Below are 22,882 nucleotides of genomic sequence, written 5' to 3'. Positions count from 1 at the left end.
ACTCATGTCACGAGTAGCCCAGAGTATCCCCAGTCAAATGGTTTGGCAGAACGTGCAGTTCAAAGTGCAAAGCAGTTACTAGAGAAGTCAAAACGAGACAATGGTGATGTTTTCCTGAATCTCTTGAATCTCAGAAATATTATAAAATAAACACCAACAAACCAGGAACCTCACTAAAAAGGCAGCACAGCAGAAAAAAACAAAATGGAATAAATCAGTACTGGAAAATGCAGCTCAGTCAAACAAGCTGAATCAAGATAAAACCATTTATTCTAAGCACTTTCATTTAGAACAATCTCCAAATTTCCTCAGACAAAAGTATTTTAAAAAACACACTCAATTTATACACGACATCAGCAAATTCAAAACTTTTAGACCGATGAAACACTAGAATAATGCCCTAAGCATTTTAATCATTTTTATTCTGGAAAAAAATCTATATACATGCATATGTATCTCTCTGCTGTTGCAACCTTTACCTAAACTGACATGAATATTACCTGTCATAAACCTTTAGTAAACTGGAAATGAAAATTTCATCATTTAAACCAGGGGGTCTAAAAGTTTTGAATTTGCTGATGTCATGTATAAATTGAGCGCTTACAATAAATGGTTTTATCTTGATTCAACTTGTTTGACTGAGCTGCATTTTCCAGTACTGGTTTATTCCATTTTATTTTCTTCTGCTGGCATGCCTATTTATCAAGATCTCAGAAATATTCCTCATGCTAAACATCTTGGTTCACCTGCCCAGAACGTCTGTCAAGATAAACCAGAACCATGCTACCAATTAGTAGTCAATTGTTGGTTCCATATGTCAAGAATAACAGGTCAGTGAAAACCAATCTGTTGAAGAAGCATTTAACCCAGAAGTCCTACTATGATAAGACCAGCAAACCACTCAATCCATTATGAGAAGGAGAAGTGGTAAGGATACAACCGTCCAAAGGTTATAACTGGATTGGACTCATGAAGAATATTTTCTCAGCGCCGAGATCGTACACTGTGGAATCACAAGGAGCAGTCTTTAGGCAGAAATGTAAACATTTGAGACCAGCGTCCAACCTATGCCACAGCACATAGCCTGTGAGAAAGACTCTTTATCTCAGAGTGAGTTATCCAGTGTTCCAGTCCCAGAGGAAGTTCCAGAGAATATTCCTGTTCATGTGATGAATCCAGAAGTTCCTGATATGAATTTTTCACCAAAGACTGTCCCTGTTGCTAAACCTAGTCCAGATTGTTATATTACGAGATTTGGTCAAATTTCCAAACCATGTAGTAGATACACAGCAACTTGGACATGAAAATTGTGTTTGTTTCTAATGTCTATATTAATGCATGTCTGACTCCAATGTTATTTTCAACTAAGGACAAGCTTTTTAAGAGGGAGGATGTAGCTCAATGTGTGTATATGCTTCTTTAAGAAGCTACCTAAGGGATTGCACAAATGTATAAATACTGAGCACATGTGAGCCTGACTGCCATTTTGTAAGAAGCTGTTGAGATGTAAGCATGTATATCTGTAAGGTTTGTCTGTTAATCAATTCGTTTATATTTTATGATGCTGCTATCCATCCTGATGTGTTTCTATGTAATAAAGCATCTAAACAGTAAAACGTTCCGGCACAATTAAGGCTGTCCCATATGTATTGCATCAATTCTGCTTCACCTTGCTCCTAAACGCCAGCATACACCATAAAGACTCAGCTTCAGGAGAAATAAGAATATTAAAAACATTCTGGAGAGAAAGAAAATAGAGAGAAGTGGGACTAATAAAAAGCACGGAACTTTCAAATGTGGTAGATGTGCACAATGTCCATATATTGCAGAAACAAAAGAATTGACAATACCTAATTTATCCCTAACCTTAAGGGCAAAGAAGTATAGTACTTGTTATTCAAAAGGGGTAATTTATTTAGTTACGTGCAGAGCTTGCCAAAGATATTATATTGGCAAAACTGAGAGACATCTCAGAAATAGAATATATGAGCACATAAGAGATATAAATAGGCATAATGAGAACAATGCCTTATATAGACATGCAATAGAGTGCAAAAAAGCAGACTACAAGTTTTGGGTACTTGAAGTGGTGGAACACATGGAACGTGGGGGTGATTGGGAAACCAAAGTTGAATACAGGGAGATGATTTGGCAACTTAGGTTGGATGCCTGTAGTAACTGGGGTCTGAATGACCACATATCAATCACCCCATGCATTGAAAATACTAGCAAATGACCCAAAAGTGAAAATGTTTTAAAATGTTTTAAAATGATTTAAAATGATACAAAATGTTTTTAAAATGTTATGGAAGACTGCTTAGTGGACAAATGCCTATATTATGTTGTCTACCACTGGAAATTCTTAGAGTCCAACAAATGGACTTATTAATCAATTAATTTACTAACTAGTAATCATAATACATTTATACATCAAGCATATAGAAACATTTTTCTAATAATATGACTAATATTAGTTATATTACACTTTCTTATCGTGTACTCAGTTCATTTATGTTAATATAGTAATATTTAATAACAAATATACATTGATATATAATACTTATACAGAATTTTAATATATTTAATAAATACATATTTATTCAATTAATTAATTAATTTATATAAACATTTTTAAAAAAATATTTATATATTTATATTCATTATCTCTAGGATATATATAATATATATAAAAGTTTTTTAGAGATTTTATAATAATAATTTATTTACACTACACTTACATTTATATTTATATTTATATTCATAGTTTTTAATATGTTGTAGTTGTCTTTGAGCCTTGAATATTTCACAACACAAGTAATACATTATAAATTTGCACTGCTTTCATTTGCTTTATATATCTTATTTATTCTATATATTACATTACATAGCTGTATTTTTTTATATACATTTTTATATACTTTTACATTTGACCAAGTCACTTCTACACATTTTTTACCATTTTTTTACACACAGTTTTATACACATTTATTTTTGGAAATATTCATCAGTAGAATAGTATATTTGAATATTTTAATATGTGACATTTGAATACAGTTGGAGTGGGTTTAACATGGAAGTGAATGTCCTTTTAAAACTGTGATGTACCTGCCTATATCAATTAACTAATTAACTTAATTACTATTGGGAACTATATAAAAAGTTATTGTTTTAATTTAGAACAGATTCTGATGAATTCTCCGTAAAGGAGACGAAAGCGCTTAATCTGATCATTCGTTGTTGTGTTTTTTTATATTAAAGTTTAATATTATTAACTTAAAACACTCTCCGCCTCTTTATGGTGTATGCTGGCGTTTAGGAGCAAGGTGAAGCAGAATTGATGCAATACATATGGGACAGCCTTAATTGTGCCGGAACGTTTTACTTTTTGGTGAATTCAATTTTTCCTGGTTACTAGTCATCTAAACAAACTACCCCGCCTGTTCATCATCTATGTTAGAGAGGGACGTGCGACAAACACTATTGAAAATGTCACTTCATTCAAATACCTAGAGATCTGGATAGACCACTTCCTAAATTTTTAACTCTGCCTTGACTACACATACAAAAAAATCAACTTTCCCATATTCTAGGCTAATAGGAAATTCACTTTTGTATCAAGATGTTGTATGAATAACGTATATAAATATGTCTTACTGGCTTAGCTAGAATATGGTCTTTCCAATTTCCCATCCATTGGTCAAGGTTATATTTAAATCGTGTTAGGGATGGACTCTGCTTCGCATGGATGGGGAGCTTGTTCCAGAGCATGGGGATCCTCTGAGACACAAATATGTCTCACCAACATGTTTTATGTATGGCACAAACAAAATTTAAATCCTAGTGATTCTGATGCTGTTCATTTTGTAGATGTGCAAAAGGACCATCAGAGCTTGATATGAGGATGCCTTGCATGCCATTGAAAGATCACCTCTCAGTAACCTGTAGTATACAGGCTATAGCGATAGGGCTTTAAGGCAATCTATATAGGATAATATGTTTCTATCCTGGATTTTCCTGGTAAGGAACCTTTGTCAACATTTCAGCTGTTGCATATGCTTGGTCATGTACATGCCAAAGAAGCATTATAGTCAATGATGAGTAGGAATAGGATAAAAAAAGTGCCACTATGACTTTCTTGGGCCTGGATGCTATGCCCTTATTTATAAGTTGGGCAACATAGAATGATTTTCTTACTGCCTTGGCCACAATTGGTTAAAGGCCAGATTGCTATCTGTGTTCCAAGATCTCTGACTACTGAGTCAACTCATAGGAGAGTCTTATCGATGGAGTAATTAGCCTGGGTGGCAGTTTTCACAAAAGGCACTATAATGTATTTCTTGGTATTGAGTTTTAGTCTGTGACTTTGGCAGCAGTCATTTGTCTATGTTACACCCTCTTGTAAGGCACTTGTGTCATGAGGAGAATCTATAACAGCTACCAATTTGCAGTCATCGCGAACCTGGTCAGTCAACGGCCCTTGATACTATCCTTTTCCTCCAAGAAGCAGATACCAAATAGGAACTGTCCCAGCAAGGAGCCCTGAGGTACTCCACTGGTGACCAGTCTCTTAGTAGAGTTGGTGTGGAGAATCCTGACATCCTGTGTCCTGTCTGTGAGCCAGATGGCAATTCAGTGAGTTATGTTGGGGTTTATGCCCCAGTTTGATGAGTCTGTCAACTATAAGCAAGTGGGATATTATATCAAATACCTTAGCCAGGTCCAGGTAGGTGGGTTGCACCATTTTCCCCTCATCCGTTGCCTTGGTGACCTTCTTAAAGAAGTCCACTAGGTTTAGTAGGCATGATCTTTCCCTGAAAAAAATCAAACTTGGTGGGGTCCAGTGTCTGAAGGTTGCCTATGTCTTTGTTGATCATTTCCGTGATAATTCATTCCAATGGCTTTGCATATTAGACTAGTCAGACTAATAGGTCTGTAGTTTCTGGGGTCAGTTGATGGCCACCCTTGTGAAGTGTGATAACAGTTGCAGTCCTCCATTTTCATGGTACAAAGCCTGTTTTGATGCTATAGCTGAAAAGTGTCTCAAGTGGTCCTGATAGATCATGTTTCCAGCTATGTAGGAGGCACCCTGTGATACTGTGGGGGCCCATTCAGGCTGTGCTTTTAGCCGTAGCAAGACCTGCCAGGAACTGCTCCCTTTTAATAGTTGGGTGGGTTATTCTAGTACGTATTTCATGGAGGGAGGTGGGGGGAGTGGGGGGGGGGTGAAGTTTGAGTTGAGTTTATCAACCAGCAACTTCACAATGTTGTCCTGCTCAGCGAAGGTGGTACCATTGATCAAAAGATTGGCATACTTATGTGTCCTGCCTTTGATGTTTTGGAGATTGCTGTTGAAGGCTTTGTGGTTGTCTTTGGCCTGTGAGGCATATTTTTTTTTCTCTTTTAAACAAGAAACATCTTTATTAAGCCATAATTTACAGCATAGGCAATCATACATTTGTATAAATGAAAACAAACCACTCTGACACAATCCTAGTTGCAAGCATTTTACATCACAGACCATACTAACACACTCCCAGTTGCAGACATTATAATTACTTATAATCTGCCCAATCATTTTCAGTCAAACATTAAGTAGGTCATTTAAGTCCTGCCATCTTTTAAACCTCATCCCTGCCTTGTATGTATTGTTCTTACAATTCCCATTTTTTCCTTTGTAGTTTGCTCCTACCCTTTTCTAAAGATTTTAATTCCAGTTGTTTTGTCTCTGTTACTATATTCACTGCTTCTATTATAGCTGGTTTAGATTCTGATTTTCATTTTCTAGTAATTGCTTTTTTGGCAGCCACCATAATTAGACACAGCAATGTCTTACCATGTCTAGGCAATTCCGATTCTGTATCATAGGTAAGAAAAATCATCTTCTTCATCACATTAATCTGTCCACCCAGAATCTCTGACAGTGCATCCCACAGGGAATCCTTAAAGTCTGCCAACTCAATGCACTCCCAGAAAATATGTTCCCAATTAGATCTTTCTTCCCCAGTCACACCTCCAACATTTGCTGTCTACCTGGGGACAAATTCTCTGGAGTCTATTTGGGGTATAAAATGTTTATGTAAACATTTCCAAGAAAAAATCCTAAATCTTCCAGATTTTGTTGCATATTTGGGAGACATACATACATACATATATCCTCCCATTATTTATTTGTGATTTGCTTATCCAATCTCTCTTCTCAATCCTTTCTAACCTCCTCTGATTGATTCTTATAGTTACCTATTTTATATTCTCTACTAATTATTCCTTTTTAATGGCAGATTCTGTTCTAGATTCTACTAAAAACTCTACCAGTACTGGTCTTTTATTTAGGACCCCCTATTTCTTTCTCTTTGCCTATACTCCAATATCAGTTTTGATAGGGAAGACACTCTGTAACCTGCAGTCTAAATAAATTCTTGGCACCTTCCCATTCTGTTACCTTTCCCTCTCTAGTTATTTGCTCCCAGTACCTTGGTTCCTTTGCCAGTTTCCTACAATAAATTCCAGCTCCCTCTTGCCTGTTATCTATATCCCTAATTGCAGTCATCCTTATTGGCATAATCTCCTTTCTCTATTCCTGGCTTAGTTCTTAGGATACTCTCTGTTACTTTATAGATATAATACTCTGTATGATTATTGTTATTCTCCTGAAAGGCCTGCATGCAAACTCTCAGTCTCTCCTTGTTTGTTGAGCTTCCCTGTTTCATCATCATCCCTTTCTACTTTGAATTATAGTTCTCTGCTTGTGCTATGTACAGAAGCCTTAACGGTGTAGCTCTGAAATACTCCTTCAAATCGGGTAATCCCAACCCCCCCTGTTCTACTGGAAGAATCAGTTTATCCCACTTAAGTCTTGTCCTCTTCCCTTCCCAGATAAAGTCCTTCAGTGTTTTATTACTTGCTATGCACAACTTCTCCTCTGGTTGATAAAAATATGCCTGCCCTGTGTATAAGACTAATAGGGCTAAAAACATTTTAACTGCTTGTATCTTACTATCCATATCCATATTACAAACCTTCCATTTTCTCAGCTTTTGTATTATCTTTTGTTTAGTCTCTTCCCACATATCCTTAGCTGCCGCACCAGAATCATTTTAATCCATACTCCTAAGTACTTCATTTTATCATGTCCCCATAAATATGGATATTGCTGAACCAAATCATATGTGGGTACATAATTTACCGCTATTGCTTTTTTTATGTTCATTAATTTTGTATCCTGAAAAGATTTGAAACTGTCTCATAATGCACCACAACACTGTAATGTCTCTTTCTGGTTTTGTCAGGTATAAAATAATATCATCTGCAAATACAACCAGCTTTTCTTGATTACCATACCAACTGTATCCTTGAATATTTTCTTAGCCAATGACTCTAAATATAATGCAAATAACAAAGGGGAAAGAGGATACCTCTGCCTGGTTCCTCTGCTCAAGCAGAAATGATCAGAGAGGACACCACCTACTTTAATTTTTCGCTCTGATCCCTCATATATCCTCCTAATCAATCTTATAATTCTTTCAAGAAATGCAAATATTTCCATTTCCCTACTCATAAAGTCCCAGCGTACTCTGCCAAATGCTTTCTCTGCATCGTCCCACCAACAACAATGGTATTTTCTTACATTCTGCTTCCCTCTGGATCATCAATGTTTCATTAATGTTGTCAAATATTTGCCTCGCCTCCACAAAACCACACTGATCCATATCTATCAGTTTTGGCATTACTTTTGATATTCCTTTAGCCATTATAGACCATGAACACTTTATAATCATGGTTTACTATTGAAATGGACCTGTATGAAGCTGGATCTGATGGATCTTTTCCCTCTTTAGGTATTACAGCTTCTACTGCTTTCTTCCAGGATGTTAGTATTTGTCCTCCTCTTAAAATACTGTTAAACCTTCCAAATCTTTATCAGTTTATTTCTTTCCTAACTTCCAAACTTCCACAGAAATACTATCTATTCTTGGGTACTTTCCTGTAGATTTGTTATACATCACAATTTTTATCTTCTCTTCGCCTATCCTAACCCCTAGTAATTCAGCCTCATCAACCTCTAACCTTGGCATATTTAATTCTTCCATAAACATTTCCATTTGTATCTTGTACCATATTTCTGTGCTTTATACAGACTTTCATAGAATTTCAAAAATATTTTCAGTACCTCTACAGGATCTCTTGTTACCTTCTTTGTTATATGCACGCTATGCTTGGTGACATCCCTTTCTACTTTCTGTTGCCTGAGTCGTTGTGCTAAACGTTTTTGTGCTCTAGTGTTATTATCAAAAAAATAGTGGCTTAACAGCAATCTTGCTAAACTCATGAATATTACTGAGGTAATCCTCTATTTTCTGGTTAACATTCCGAAGTTGATCCACTTCTTGTTCTGTGACATATCCCCATTCTGCAATAGTTTAACATTTGTCAGTCCCTCAAAATAATTCTTGTTACTTCTTAACCATAGCTTTCTTTCTTTTATTTCTACCCTATTTTAAACTCCACCTTAATTTTATCCCATTTCTTAGCTATATTTTCAGTAGTAATTTTTATCCCTTCAAATAGCTCCTGAATAATCTCCAATACCCATTCCTGAAATTCCTCTCTTTCCAACAGATAGGTAGGAAAGCACCATTGTCTCATTTTTATTTCATTTAGTTAATATTGGTGTATGACCTGAAACAGTTATTTGGTGCGTACCAAGAACTTCAATTAAATGCACATGTTTCTGTGAAATGTAAATTCTGTCTAACCTAGCCTAGTTTTTATATCTTGGGGAATAATATATGTAAATTCACTCAAAACTCCTATTACTGAATTTACATCTTCCATGACAAATATTTTCATAAAGTTCTTTCAAAAATCTACCCTCCTTTGTTATACTTTCCCTTCTGGGCCCCCAGGCACATCTTCATTGCTGCAAATCAAATTCCATTCCCCACCTATAAGTAATATTCCTTGCTGGCTGATTATTTCTCCCAAAATCTTATTAAGCTCCATTTTAGCAGTTTTAGGTGAAATATAAATACATGCCAGTGTAATCCTCCTCCCTTGCCAGTAGCTCCTTAGCACTACAAATTTGGCATTATTATCTTTTTTATCCTGTTTTATCACTACTGGAGCTCATTTTGAAATTAATATAAGTACTCCTCTTTTCCTTTGTCCCAGATATTCCGCTGAATAACCATCCTGAAACCCTTTCTTTATCAAATTCACATGTTCAGATCTTTCCAGATGTGTCTCCTGTAACATAACTATTTGCACTCTACATTTTTAATATAGTTTACTATTCTTTCATTTTTGTATTTATCTGTGAGACCATTGACTTTTACAGGCATTACAGAAAGCATCATTGTATTAAAAAGTTATTATTCCCATCTTTTATGTATAACACCTTTTTGTTAAATGTCAATTTCCAGCTTTTGTGTTACATGCATACACTGTTTGGGAAGGTTGAACCTTTATATAGCTGTTTCTCATCATATCCATTTGAGCCTATGTCACATCTTACAAAACGTTTTGTTTTATTGAAAGCCCCCAAACCAAAAAAAAAAAAATTAACCCCAATACCACCTAAAATTTATTAATTTAATACTAAGACATAAAGCTATGCATATCTTCAAAGTTTTACCATGCTAAAAGGAACAAATGTCCCAAACTAAATGCCATACTCTTAGACTTGAGATAATCTAAAAGAAAGGTTATCCACGCTAAGACACATGGTGCATCCTGTGCTTCTACTAAGTGCTAACTGGTTTTGTCTTATCTTTATAGCACCCCCAGCTGGGAAAACTCCTTAATGTTTTTAGAGAACATTATCTCCTAGCCAGTTTCTCTTTTTTCCCAGTCAATCATTCTCCACCAGACTGTAACCAATTTATCTTTACCAGATCATCTCCATGGAGGCATGAAAACCAGACAGCCAATTTTTCATTATCAGATTGTCTCCATGGAGACATGAGAACCAGACAGTCAATTTCTCTGTATCAGATTGCTTCCATGGAGACATAAGGGCCATATATAGAATTTCTACTAAGCATACATGCATTTGCTAGAAAAATGGCTCATAATATTCAATATTCTTTTTCATTTACTTGTTTTCTTTTAAAACTTGTTATTAAATCAATCTAAGGTCCTTAATCCAGTTATTCTCCATGCAGGAATGAGAAAAAAAGCATTAATTTTCTTTTATTATGCTCTTTAACCATGCTTTCTACATTGCCGTGCCTAAACTTCTTAAAACTAAACAAGAAGAAAGAGAGAAGTGAGAAAGAAAGGAAAAAAGAACAGCAGCACATATTTACAATCCCCATTGCACATAATAACAGAGAAAACTTTACTTTATAGCATGCAAAGAAAACCATACACCACAAAAATAGTACTATTAAGAAAAAATGTTTTCTTTAATTACAGTTAACTTTCTCCTCTTCCTTCCCCTCTCCAAAGCATTTTTCTGAACATTAATGACATGAAGTAGGGCATATACTTTAGAGTCCACCATAAGTCCAACAAATTCTGAAAAAGTCCAATATTTCTATATTTTCTTGTTCTGTCATTTTCATAAATGTAATTATTGCATTGTAATCCCACATTAAGTTACTGGTTTTATTACTTCTCATCTCCATGTTCCAAATCCTGTCTCTGCTTCATTTCCAATATCCTCTCAATTCTTCTAGTCAACTCTCATGCTCCCTTCCTTCTCTCCATTTTCCATTGATAAAGTGGAAAAGGTTTCACATGTACAGTCTCTCTGTGGTCTTTATTACCAGAAGAACAAGAAGCAGAATCTCCTTCTGTTTCACCGCTCATCTTTTGTTGGACAAACTTTTGTATTTCCATCTTAGCATGTACTTCGTCAAAAATGATTTTGTCCCTCTAGGGAAGAATACCTTGAAGACAGGTGGGTGCAGCAGTTTGAATCTCACACCTGTGTCTCAACATGCCCTGAATAGTAGAATTAATTTACTCCTCTTCTGCCTGGTGTACAATGAGTAATCATTCACCACAAACACTCTGCTGTTTCCCACTTTTAGTATTATGTCATTCTGCCACAGTTTTGTCAGAATCAACTCCTTCTGCTGGTCGGATTGCATCTTTACTATTAAAGGTCTAGGTTGCTTTCTCATAGCCAGGTTTGGAGCATACACACAATGTGCCCTTTCAACTAACAATGCCTGCTGTGGAATACCAGTCTAGTTGCTTATTTGTGCTTTCATAACATTAATGCAGTCTGTTCCTTCCAGCTTCTTTGGTATAATTGAAAATCACAAGTTTTCCCTACCTGATCTGTCCTTTAATTCTATTATTTTTGAAACATCTTCCTGTCTCATATTCAGACAGCCTTTTCTTCATTTCAACCTCTGATTTTTGCAGCTTTATCATCTCATCTGAGTATCTGTTTAAAGCTTCTTCCATTTTTTTCCAGGCTTTTATTGTTTGTGTTGATATACTCCATCAGTGTTTTGTTTATTTTAACCAGGGCTGTGTGGAGTTGTCTTGTATCTTCCTGTGGGTTACTGCAAGTCATGTCTGGAGGTTGCATTGCTTTTTGTTGAACAGCTGCAGAACTTTCCCCAGTCAGTGTTTCTTCCTCACTTTTTGTAGCTGTTTTTTTCAGGTGCTCTGTATTTCTTTTTTCGATGCATTCAGATAATACACTTACTAGCCAGTTACTGAAATATACCCATAAACACAAAAGTCCACTGGCCTTTGCTGTTGAGTTTCTTTTTTCACACTGGGAGAGCTAGAGTCAAGCTGTTACTCAATGTGAAGCCATCTTGGAACTACTGCCTGTGAGGTTATCCTGACCTCTTACTTGGCCTTGTTGGACTTGATTAGTCTTTTTAGTTTCCTTTTTAGTTTAATTAGAGATCTCTTATTATTATGGGAGTTGCTGTTCCTGATTTTAGCCATGCCTTTTTTCCTTTTTTTGTACACCATATTTAGGTTAGTATTCCACCACTGTAGTTTGTTTTTAGAGTTTGTTTTGGGGTTACTTCTAATAGGTACAGCAACCTCTATACAGCCATTTACATGGTTGTATAGGGTTTCTCTAAACAAGGTTGTTGTGAACTTGTGGTGGGAGGGGCATTGCGTTTTCTAAACTATCACTTAATAGGTTGTAGTTTGCTTTGGAATAGTTCCTGACTGTTATATAGTTTGCTGGGTTTACCCTGTTGATTTCTGTTTTGAAGGAGACAACTTTGTGGTCTGAACTCATCAGTAAAGACATGACATGGGGAGGGGGGATTTGCAGCATTCTCCCATGTTGGATAATACTATTCCAAAATGTTTTGAACCTCTTGTGGGTATGCACACTATCTGGTTAAGGGCATTCCTGTTAATAAAGTCCAAGAATCGTTGTGCCTGTGACTTTGAGAGGCAGCGTATGTTTTCCAGTCAACAGAGGTGTAGGTCTTCCATGAATAGAGTATTTGGTTAAATGATGAGTATCTCCATTAGGTCTAGGTATGACCTTTGGGATTCTAGGGATGTATAGGGTGATCTATATCTTGCTAGGATATGGTATGGGAATTTGTCTATAGTGATATGCACATGGATAAATTCTGGGGCATCATCTTGTTAACCAACCTAGAGTTCTACTTGTTGGCAATGTAGATTGGGAATCCTTCACCTTTTGTCCTTGTCTGTTCAGCTGATGCTCTAAATGTGTGTAAGACACTGAAGTTTTGCACTGCTGAAATGCTTTCTGTGGTTTAAACCATGTCTCAGTAATGGCACATATATTTATATTCTCCAGAGTAAAGACAGCTTGTAGGGTGTGAAGTTTCTTGTTTAGGCTCCTAGCATTGTGCAGTAGCACCTTTAGGTTTCTTTGGGTTTTATAGGTTCATAGGTAAGTACTAGGCTAGCTGCATTTGAAGACCATTTTAAGCCTAGCAAGTGTCCCTTTCTGTCCTTGAAATAACCTATCCAGTTTGATTATAGAAAGGCCTTACCCATCCCATAATCGATAATTATACATTACCCCTAATTAGAATAACTTTTATCATACCATAGATAATTTGAGGGAACCCCTGCATGGGATAAAGCATTTAGGAGAACATCTGTCCATTAGTAGCATGGAGGGCAGTTCTGGGGTAAATTTTCTGTTTCCCATCCATAGATTTAAGTTGTGCTTGAAAATGGACAGGGATGAACTTTGTTCTATGTGGATGGGGAGTCTGATACAGAGCAGAGGTATCCCACATGTGATATATACCTGTCCTTCCTAACCATTCTGTTGATGCTGCAGCAGAGACCCTTAGACTATGTATTTCTGATGCCCTTTGACTTGCTGATGTGCAGTAACTCCACCAGTAATGGGTCTAATAATGCTTTGTATGCCAGACACAGGTAATCTCTTAACAGTCTGTAAGATACTGAATATAGTGTCCTTTTAGTAAGGTATCTCTGTGGGTGTTCCAGTTGTTGCATGTGTCTGGACAGATACATGCCAAAGGGGGCATTGTATTCAGTTATTGACCTAATGAGTGCTGAGTAAAGAGGGGCAATGCCATTCCTAGATCTAGACACAATTTCTTTGTTTATAAGCTGTATGATGGCATTGCCCTGGCCCAGCAATCAAGGAAACTCAATCCTTACCACTAACACCAGGGAGGGCATTTCATATAAGAGGAAAGGATAACAAATACAAACAGTAAAGTACAATTTTCCTTAAGTGCACACAAAGATCACAGTCAGTCTGGGGGCTGATTGCTCCCTTGCTCCCCAGGTCCCCAAAAAGACTCCCCATTGGCACAGCTATAGGGTCCAGATCTCAGCCTAGCCGGCAAGCTAACCTCCAGTACCCTCTCTGTCCCACCAGTGCTTTGTGTCCCTGCCCAGGTAGCTGACACACCACACATACTTTGAGATAAGTATTTATACAACTTCACAGACACTCCTGGGAAAGGCTGACACAGATTCTCCAGCTGTGCCCCTTTACCCAGACTATATGGTAGTAATCACTGCCACCACCAGCTAATACTTATCAGCTACCCAAAGGCCCTTAAAACGGTATCCAGTTATTGCTGTGCAATATTATTATCCAATTGGTAAGTGTGACTAATCAGTCTAAGGCATGAGTGGCCTTGTACAATAAACTCTATAAATATGCAATGTACTCTAGAGCTTAACTTAACTCTACACAAACCAGCCACAGGTAAAAGGTTTTAAAATATTTAATAATAAATAATTAAAACACAAGACAATACTACTACACCACAATGCTATCCAAGAGTTCAGAGATCACACAGAAACTTAATACAGTAGGAAAGTTCTGATATAACAGAAAAACACTTAAGTCTAATCTTTATAGTCCTAGCTATTTCTACAAGAAAACATACTTCTAAAGTAATTTACTTTCATAAATACAGCATAAAGCAGTGCTAACAGTTGGATATCAAGATCAAAAAGCTTATAGTCTCTCTCTCTCAGCAATAGTATTTAAGATCACACACACATTTCAGCTGGGCCCTCCCAGATTACATCATTTTGACACTTAGGTTTTCCCAGTATACACATTACATCATTTTGACACTTAGTCTGGAGTTTCCAGGCCAACAGGCTACATTATTTAACAATCTAACACCTGCTCAGGAAACTACAACAATAAAAGACATTTCACATGTACACTCCAGTAATTATTTCTTAAGTTAAAACAATAGAAAGAATGTGATAGCCCAGAACAAATGACTCTGAGCTCTACAGATCAAAGTACATACAAAACATAGTTTCAATTTCAAAGAACATTTGAAATGCTTGGCTTAGTTTTTCTTACAGCATATGACAATGTTGCTACAATCTTGAAGTTCACATTTTACAGTGTTTTCTTTCATTTAAGAAACAAGCCTGTATTTTACATTTATATCTACAAATGATATAATTATGTATCAAATTCTATTTGACTAGGCTGGCAGCCTTCACCCCTTCTCTACTAGTCTTCACAAGCTGTGCAACATAGAAGGATGTTTGTACAACAATATACACATATTGGTCAAAAGTTAGGTCACTGTCCATATAAGTTCCAAATCCTGAACCACTGGGTCAACTCTTAGGGATGTATTGTCAATGCAGTAGTTCCCTGAGGTGTTGACTTCCCAAAGGATACAATAAAGCACTTTTTGGCATTTAGTTTCAGTCCATGATTTTGGCACCAGTTATTTATTTGAGACAAGTCTTCCTCCAGGATGGCTAAGTCATCTGTGGATTCAATGACTGGACCTAGCTTGCATTTATCTGCAAAGTTAGCCAGCCAGAACCCTTTGGTATTGGCCTTTACTTCAGACAATTAGATACCAAACAGGAAATGTCCCAGCACAAAACCCTGGGGGACTCCATTGATAACTAGTATATTTTTGGAGATAATTTCCCTATTTTGATTATCTGCATCATATCGGTGAGCCAGTTGGCATTCTAGCAGGTGACATAGGGAATTATTCCCAGTTTATTTAGCTTTTCTATTCTGCCTGAATGGAGAATTGTGTCAAAAGCTTTGGCCAGCTTGACGAATGTGGTGTGTACTCTTTAGCCTTCATTCATTCCTTTGGTGACCTTTTCAAAAAATTCCACCAGGTTGAGTAAGCATGACTTGTCCTTTATGAATCCAAACTGAGACAAGTTCAGTGTTTGGAAGTTCCCTATATCCTGATTAAGTCCATGATAAGTCATTCCATGGCTTTGCATATGAGGCTAGTCAGACTTATGGATCTGAAATTGCTCGGGTCTGTGGAAGGTCCTCCCTTATGCAGTGGAATGACTTTAGCTGTTCTCCATTCACTTGGAGAATTTATTTACTACATTGGTAGACTTGTTAATTTGGCATTGCTTAAAAATGCTCTAAGGGGTGGATAATGTTTTAGCCAATGTTTGGAAGCCTAGGGGAGACAGATGTAGACCATCCTTTGCAAAGCAATGTAGTCTGTTAACCATGTCCTCTCATGCTGACAAATACTGAACCCCTGGAAAGACACCAGAAACTAGACCAATTATTGAAGTCAATCATCTTTTCTTCATAATGTGGCATCATCCCTGGTGAAGGTGGAATGCTGCTCAATATATGGCACATACCTGCCTAGGACACATATTCAGAGAGATCAACAATGTCTCTCTTCATGTAGTCCAGTGAAGTATGTCTCAAGTCATTAACACCCACATGGAGTATAATGGAATCATACTGTGGCGTACTGACTTGAGTGCATGCATACCTTGGAATATCCTGTCTCCAGAGAAGCAGCTAACTATTATTTTCTTCTTGTTCAGTCTGGTGAGTGGGGCATCTCTGTGTTGTACAATGGAGACCCCTATGGCAAGAGTCCTGGGTTATGTGTTGGCTTGCCTAATGGGCTTTGCTTTTGGGGCTCCAGTGGGCGTAGGAGTAAGTGTGGTGTTTGGTATTGCTTTAAGTGAGTGTTTTAGAGATTGCTGAAGATAGTCATTACTGTTTATAGGCTTAAGTGGATTTTGATATTTGTGAAGATTGCTTTTTAGTGTCTCAGCATAACTTGGTCTATGTGTGTAGTGGGCACTATGTGTTGGTTTAGTGTTTGTGTCCTTGACAACCTGGTTTGTATGCGAGATTTTTGCCTGCAGTGAAACTATTTATGTTTATCTCTTGCACTGTGCATTTTTTAAGGATTAAATAGTTGCCTATGAACATGAGACAATTGTTACATTGTCTCAGTAGCCCATCTTTACCAAACTGGCTATGGAGACATTTGTAGATTACATATTCATGTTGTCCAGACCTGCATTTGCAGTGTTGTTTAATGTGCAAATTAGCTGCTCTAAGCTTGTCTCCACACAATGGCTTTGTTTTAGCCACAAAACATTACAGGTTTCAGGTCTAAGGGAAGTTTTAGAGATAAAATTTACTTTACTCCAAAACACCTCCACAGCTCCACAGCAAAAATATATAACAAAAACACAAGTCCAAGCACTTTACCAGTAATTTCCTCTTTTCTTTAATAGCAAGCGATCTGGTACCTCGACCTTTCGCCTTCAAGGATCACAAACAGTGTATGCCTCAAGCACATTTATATACACATCAAAAAGCAATTAACACAAACAACTTAATCAATTCATTTAATTATTCAGTTACATATTATGAACATTTTATCCCAATTCTACATATTTAATTCAAACATTTATATATATATATATATATATATATATATATATATATATATATATATATATGTGTGTGTAAATCTATATCATCGCTTGCTATTAAAGAAAAGAGGAAATTACTGGTAAAGTGCTTGGACTTGTGTTTTTGTGATAAAATTTACTTTCTTGGCATTTGTCTCTGTACAGGGCACTGTTAACCTATTGATGTATTAACACCAAGACATATTGCTTGTGAATACTGCTACAACAAAACTTAAACTACCATGACAAGGCAATTTCACGTATTAGGGTCCCTTAGAATGATTTAAAGGCAAAATCAACAAATAAAGCAAAAATAAAGTAGTAGCACTCTAAGCAGTTAACTGAAGGGCAAAACAATAAAATAAATCAGTTATCTGCCAAAGATGGAGCAGGGTTAACTCAGGACCCCCTCAGAGTGTGTTGTGGTGCCAAGCGGATGGGAGCTCTGGGAAAATGAGCATGAGACAATTTGTAGTAAGGGAGGTTTACTCAAGTGCAATGCTGGTTTGCTGGTTGGGCACTTAGTATTATGAAGTTATGGAAAACGATGGGTGGGAAATAGGTTACACAACAGATAATAGCAATGAAAGAGGTGAGAGAGGGACTTTGGAAATCAGATTCCCATAAGGGCAGAAGCTGGAGACACAGCCTTTTAAAACCACAATAAGAAATGGGTGGAAGGTATGGGAAAAATTCAAACTAAAACTCAAGTCCTGTGGTTAGAACTTCAGAAATTTTTAACTTAGTGCATCAGTGGAAGGTGGGGCAGGCTCAAAAAACAAGGGAAAAAAATCGAAGCAAGGTAACTAGAAAGGCACCATAATGCAATTTTAAGCAGGTATATACAGCTATAAAAAGTACTGAAGCAAATATCCTGGAGCAGAATTCACAATACTGCCACTACTGCAATCCCACCACAGATTAAGGCACTAGATTATTGGAATACAACTTTAAGCAGGTATATACAGCTATAAAAATTACTGAAGCACAAACTATGGAGCAGAAGTCACAATACTGCCAACTGCTGCAAGTATATCACAGACTAAGGCCACAGACAGTGCAAAACTTTTCCAGTAATGCAGTAATACATGACTAAATGAGTGGCAAATCTGGCAGCAGATTGCAATCCTGCCACAACTGCGAAAGAAGCTACAACATTGTCCAGACGAGGTTATAAATACAAAAAAGCTGCCTTTTACATGTAACTCTACTTATGGAAATAGAAGTGAAGTAATATGTATAAAGAATGCTACAATGTTGCAGTAATTCAGAATCTTCACACAACTACAAATAAAGTTACAAAACTAAGCCCCCAGAACAAACTAAAAATGCAAACAGATAATTTTTTTGACTAAAACATGGGCAAAAAAGCATAGAAGCACAAGGCATATAACCACACAGGTCACTGTAAACGCAGCTTAAAATATTTAAGCAGAATTAAAATAAAAAGCTTTTTTTCTTCCCTTTTGATAAAAAGCTTATTATCTCACATTTCTCAGAGTCTTGAATAGAAGACCCTGGGTGGATGCAGCACTGAGTTAAATAACTCATACCCTATACCTTGTGTTTGTGAGGCAAACGTCTTAACCTTAATCACTGTGCTACCCCCAACTTCCTTAGGAGTCTTAACCACTCAGGTTCTCTCCTCCAAAACCTCTAAATTAGGCATGATTGCACAGACCATGTTTTCTTAGTCCTTGGTTCCAAACTCTGGGAATCTCTCCCTTCTTTTCTTAAAGATCATTCCTTTTACCCCATTTCCTCATCAGAAATAAAAGCACATTTCAAGACTCTAGGAAAATACAACTGTTGTATCTCTGGTCATATAACATAACCTCTTTCTTCCCTTTTCCCCCTTTACATACCTTGATCTCATTATACTTTTTATTGTGATTATTTCAAAATGCCATCTCTGCTGTCCCTTCTGTATATAATGCATGTATATATTGAGTTTTGTCAGTCATTCTGCGTGTAATGTCATGTATCTGTTGTGTTTACCCTGTGAAATGGAAATAGGTCCAATGGGATCAGTGTTCTACCATGGTTAACAAATTCCACAGACCATGACCGCTGTCTTAACATACTAAAGCCCTTAACTAGTGAATCTAAACTATTTATTTTGGGAGATTTCAGCCACCTGATCATAACTTGGCAAACATGCATCACAAATAACAAATATGAACCACAGACAACAAATAAGCACAGGGGTCACAGGATATCATCAGTACTAACTCTCTAGACCAGACAGTATCTTCTCCTACTAGGGAATCAAACCCACTTGACCTTATTCTTGCAAATATCTCACCAGTATGCTACATACCCAGTGCTGCACTATCACTGGTCAAATCAGACCACTCTAATGTTCTTTTTTCCCCATACAAACCCTGCCTAAAATGCCCTCTGATGACCTAAGGAGACTCAAAATCTCTTCACCCCATTAGGACCTAATAGGAAATGCAGCCACTTATTACACTAACTGTCACTCACACACACCTGTACTCCTGCACCTGTCCTTATCCCCCCGAAATGCAATGCCAAAATTAGAAACAAACCCTTATGCTGGATCCACAAACTTTACAAGTAAAGAAAAAAAATTCTGGTACTGATGTAAACTCAAACTGCTTGTGCAAAATGACTTTAGAAAGGTAAGTAAAAACCTCAGGTGTAAGATCAGCAGCTATAAAGCCAAGTGTTATTACATCATCCAAAGATAACCGCAAAACCTGTTTTAACCATGTCAGGAATCTGCATTGATTTGCTCTGCAATGGTATCACCGACTCTGATTCAGAAGACATGGCCAACATAAAAATGAATAAACTTAGTTGAAACTTAACAATCCATCAGCTTTCTGCTTCTCCCCCACTCCATTTTAATGTGTGCCACAGCCTGTAATCACACTAGAATACATTTTAATAGTCCCCTGTAAAATAAACATATTAGTCTGTCTTTATGTTAGCTGAAAACACTGCGTCACCAGTTTCCTCTTAAACTTGTTCAGCCTTTGTCACTTGGGTACATGTCTGAGGTCTGAATGACATGTTTTGCGGTACCTTTTCACAAGGACAGTCTTAAGACTAACTGGGGGAACTATAGACCAATCAGCTTTACCAGCTTAATTTGTAAAATAATGAAACTCATCATGAAGGAGCTCATAACCAATGGTATTGTCTGCTTACTAGCCCTTGATTCTAACTAGTGAAGCTTTGTGAAATGTAGGTCCTGCCAATTAAATCCTGTGAATTTCTGTGACAAAGTCTCTGAAGGATTGTGTGATGGCAGATTAGTGTGCAGTGCCTCCCTGGATTTAGCTAAGGTCTTTGACACTTCTCAGCTCTCTGTGACACTATACAGAAACTGATCCAATTAAATGTTAACTCTTATGTAACTCATTGGATAGCAAACTGGCTATCATGTTTTACCTGCATGGTTGGGGTTGGTGGAACATTCTCCCTGCAAATGCAGACCACCAGTGGCATTCAACAGTGTTCTGTTTTGTGGCTATCCCTCTTCAGCATATAATTCACTAATGTCAGCATATAATTCACTAATGTCAAGGGTCTTTGTCTAAGTTTGCTGATGAATGCAGACTTGGAGCTGTTATCAACTCACCTAATGACATCCATGTCCTCTAAAAAGGCTTATCTCACACAAATTTCTGGTGACAGGACCACAGTACAAACAAGTGCAGTATTGCTTTCTTTAGGAAGCAAAAACATTCCTACAAAAATCCTCATAAAGATCCAACACCTTAAAATGGATACTGGCATATGGGATCCATGTGCATTCATGAACAAAGAATATCCTTTTGATCACCACATATCAACTATCATTATGAAAACCTTCTACATTGTGCAATTAATAACCAAATGTATACCCTCCAGGTCCAAGAAAGCTATTGTCCCTCAATAACTCCTCCCTTATCCAATGCAAAATAGGATATAATGCCCCCTTTGACATATATCTATCCAGGCACATTGCCTACTAGAGAAATGCAATACTTCCTCACTAAGAATATCTCAGATATGAATTCCCTAAGCTATACTGAGCATATAAAAGCCCTATAACTTTACTCTTTCCCCTACAGATTTTTATGTGGTACACCCTGCTTAGAGTACAAGGCTACAAATGGCCCTATCCTCCATTTTGCATATTCGTAAAACAGATACAACCACCAATACCCAATCTAGGTATATAAATCTACATTGTAATGTTTAAAAGAACCTGTTGGTGGGATATTTACCTCAAAAAACAAACAAAATAAAATATCACAAATCAACCTCTTTAATGTTCCACCAAAACAGGTAATTCAGTAAGTGCCTTTGTCTAATGCTAGACTTCTTCAGACTGAATGAGAAAAAAAAAACAAAACAAAATACATCTTTTATACATACAGCATAATTGAATAATGGGCTTGTAATGATGTTTCCAATGATGCTAATTGAATTAATTGAATAATTATTCAATTATGCTGTATGTATAAAAGATGTATTTTGTTTTTTCTCATTCAGTCTGAAGAAGTGGCATTAGACGAAAGCGCTTACTGAATGACTTGATTTGGTGGAATGTTAAAGAGGCTGATTTGTGATATTTTATTTTGTTTGTTTTTTGGTACTGTTTCCATATGTTCTATATTGTTTTTTGGATCGGAATTGCTATGAGCAGTCAGCCTGAAGACAGCTTTATGATTCCGCCCTCGGGGTTTACATTACATGACACCCCAAATGGTTCCATTGTCCTCAACCAGGAAACCAATGTGAGCAAAGCTACTGGTGAACCACATAATAATGTGAGTGTGCATAATGTTTCTAAGCCAGTGTTCCGTACTGTGAGAAATGAACTGTTGTGTGACTGTTTGGCATCGACATTGAATCCGTTTGGTGAAGTACAGTGGTAAATGAAGGGCAAGCTGGTCCGAATCTATCGGAACATTTTTCCTCCTTGGAAAAAGATCTTATGAAACTAAAATGGTTACAATGGGACATTTTGTTCTTTGAAAGCAACATTGCTGCTAGAAGAGTGCCGAAAGGACTTAGAATGGCTAAAATGCCAATTAGCAATGATTTGCCGAAGGAGCTCCTAGAGAGATGGGTGAAGCTAAATCAAAAAAGCATCATGGAGTATATAGCTATACTTGTGGATCACTTCTTCTTCTTCTTTTGGCTTTTCCCGGTTAGGGGTCGCCACAGCGGATCACCTTGTCCGCACATTGATTGGCAGTGGAGTTTTACGGTGTCGAGTTGCCAGCCCAGCGCCCAACCTTCCACAGAAGGCACACTCACACGCACACCTAGGGCCAATTTAGAGTGTCCAATCCACCTGAAGCATGTCTTTGGGATGTGGGAGGAAACCGGAGCACCCGGAGGAAACCCACGCGACCACAGGGAGGACATGCAGACTCCGCATAGAAGGCACCCCAGCCGGGGATCGAACCGGAGAACCTCTTGCTGTGAGGCGGCAATGCTAACCACTGCACCACCGTGGCCGCCCTATACTTGAGGATCACTACAAGCAGAAAATATATGAATTGAATAAGGTGATTAAATTAAATTACTTTTATCTAAAAGAAGCTTCTACCACTGCAAACTTTGAGATTAAATTTTGCCTCATACAGAACAAGCTAATAAAAGAAAATGAGGCGCTCAAAAAAGAAAGCTAAAAATGTTTGATAGGGATTGTTTGGATTATGAGTGAGGTACTGTATATTCTCTCAGCCCAGGTGCTGAAGTAGGA

This window comes from Protopterus annectens, chromosome 1.part2 (assembly GCF_019279795.1).
Source record: "Protopterus annectens isolate FY-2018-M chromosome 1.part2, PAN1.0, whole genome shotgun sequence".
Taxonomy (NCBI): Eukaryota; Metazoa; Chordata; order Ceratodontiformes; family Protopteridae; genus Protopterus; species Protopterus annectens.
This window is presented reverse-complemented; position numbering follows the sequence as displayed.